Below are 2696 nucleotides of genomic sequence, written 5' to 3' on the forward strand. Positions count from 1 at the left end.
GAGGAAAACAGAAGAAGAGAGAGATAAAAGAGAAACTGGACGCATGAATATGTTGCACAATCTCAACAGTCTATGCTCTTTATATGTATATGCTACATATTTTTGTAGCAATTTTTTCCTTTACTTGTATTTACTTCAAGGAGCAAATCTTGCTAAAATCTTTTTCCTTCCATATATATTTCCTTCGTTTAAGTTATGATATCTGCACTTATACCTTATATGATGAGAACAGTTTTGGTTGGATGTTATATAGAATTGTAAATTATTTTCTGAAACACTCACTTTTCATAACACATTTTCTGAGAAATTCATATATGACTTTGTGAAAGTGAGAAGTTAAACTTTCTGACCTGGATTTTCAAAACTGGTAGTCATTTATCATTCTCAGTTGGAACTTTTTTGATGTTTTAGAAATGGCTAGAGAAGACAGAATCATGATCATTCAAATGAAGGACACTCAAGAATAGATTTTGTCCACCTCATCAATGGGAGAATGGCTTAGTTGCCCTATAAAAGCATGTGACCAATTATCTTGGGCCACTTAGATTGCTATATCAAATTATCTTAATCCGGATTATTTTTACACAACAGATATTTATTGCTCACATTTATGGAAAGGGCAGCAATTTCAGTGACTGATGAGGGCCAATTCTTCATAAACAGTGCTTTCTAAGTAGCATTTGATGGAAGAAGAGGAGAATAAGCTCCTTTATGCCTTTTATGAACCAAGTAATCTCATTCAATATGGTCCTGCTCCCATGACCTAATCAGCTCTAGACGATCCCACTCTTCCAATATCATTTACCTTGAGGATTAAGTATGGATATGTGAACTAAAGAGTGCCACAAATGTTCCAATCATAGCACTGGGTTAATGGTGGCTCATTAAATCTATATAAAAGAAATTAAGAAGTAATTATTCAGTTGGACGTCTACTTAGAAAGCAAATTTTTGGCCTTACCTGTGCCTAACAGAGCAGAATAAAAAGTTAACTAAGCAATTACAGAGCCCTCGGCTTCCACTAGATGCAGAGTACATGGGAGGAAGGTAAGTAGACTTAATGGAGCTTGCTGGCACCCCACCACAGCAGTTGACAGTATAGGAACAGGTATCAGGAACAAGAGACTCTGACCTGGGCCACAGGCAGTTGGATCTGAGAAAGTGAGATAATAAGCTGAATGGGAGCTATATATTTTGTACCTAAGAAAACTAGGCAGAAGACAATTTTCTTATAAACTCCATGGCCAATTCACTGCAAGACATTCAACATCTAAATATGTGACACACAGCCGACATAGAAAATATTTTATGATTAGCCCGAGTAGCAGCAACAAAAAGCAGAGATGAGTACAACTGTGAGCATTTTAGTAAAAAACTGATTTGTTCTTCCTCTCCCATTTATCCAATGACCAAGTGTTCAACTCTAAGAGAAGCACTCATTGTTGAGACACTTGTTTTGGATGCATGGAAGAACAGTTATGATGATTTTATTTTAAATCCCTGGGTCAGAGATAGTATTCAGCAGATCAACACCTGCCTGAGTAGCATGAGGTCCTGACTTCTATTCTCAGTACCAAAAATAACAGTAAATAAATAGATCTCTAAAACCAAAGCTGGACCTGCAATGAGAGTGGTTGAACATTTAAAGTAGACAGAGAATGGCTGATTTCTACTGGATTGAATATTCACTCTAAAATTAATATCTTGGCTTGGTCTGTTACTGCTTGCAAGCCTTTACAAAGAAAAGAGGATATCCATGGGTTCAATAGCATCCTGAACTACACAGGGAGATCCTGTCTAAAATATAGATTAAAAATATAAAATAGAATAAAAAAGACCTCACTTTCTCATTTGTAAACTATTATATATTAAATTTATGAATTCAATATGCATTTTTAGAAATGTTTACACTATGAATGTTGACAGAAGGTCTGTTTTATGTATGATGTACTTCCTCAATGACTCCCTTTTATGTTTTGAAGAGAATACAAAATAGTAGTAAAAAAGAAAAATACAAGTGATACAATTTTTCACTAAACAAAATAATAAGAATTTGACAGTATTTGCTGTATTGCATAATGTTGCCTTCAAATTAGTTGCCCACGTCAGCAGACATATACATGCAAAGTTGGAAAAAGAAGAAAAATGAAAAACTATTACAAGAAATTAATAGGAGAGAAAGAGAAAAATGAAAACAGAAAACAAAAAAGCATTGACTGTTCCTTTCCACAGATGAACAGAAATCCACAATACAATTATCCAACCCATCCTGTATACATACATAGATATATCCTTTCCCCAAATCCTTCTTCTGTCCTTCTCATCTCAGTAATTCTTTCCTTCTTGACAGATTCAATCCCTTTTCACAGTAACTATTGTGCCCTTCAGATTTTATGTACTTATTCAGGTTCATGAACTAGGAAGACAATCTGATGTTTGCACTTGAGGATCTGAGATATTTCACTTAACAATATGTCTCTAGTTGCATCCATTTACTGATAAAAGCCTTGAATTTATCCCTTTTGTAGCTGAATAATATTTCATTGTGTAAAAATACAACATCTTCTTTATCCATTCCTCAGTGGATGGGTATTTTGGTTGTTTCAAATATTTAGCTATGACAAATTGCATTCTTATAAATATCAATGTCCATCTATCACTGTGGTCTGATGTTTTAGAATAGTTGGGTTGAATGGA

This window comes from Octodon degus, unplaced genomic scaffold, assembly GCF_000260255.1.
Source record: "Octodon degus isolate 3935 unplaced genomic scaffold, OctDeg1.0 scaffold00063, whole genome shotgun sequence".
NCBI classification, from domain to species: domain Eukaryota; kingdom Metazoa; phylum Chordata; class Mammalia; order Rodentia; family Octodontidae; genus Octodon; species Octodon degus.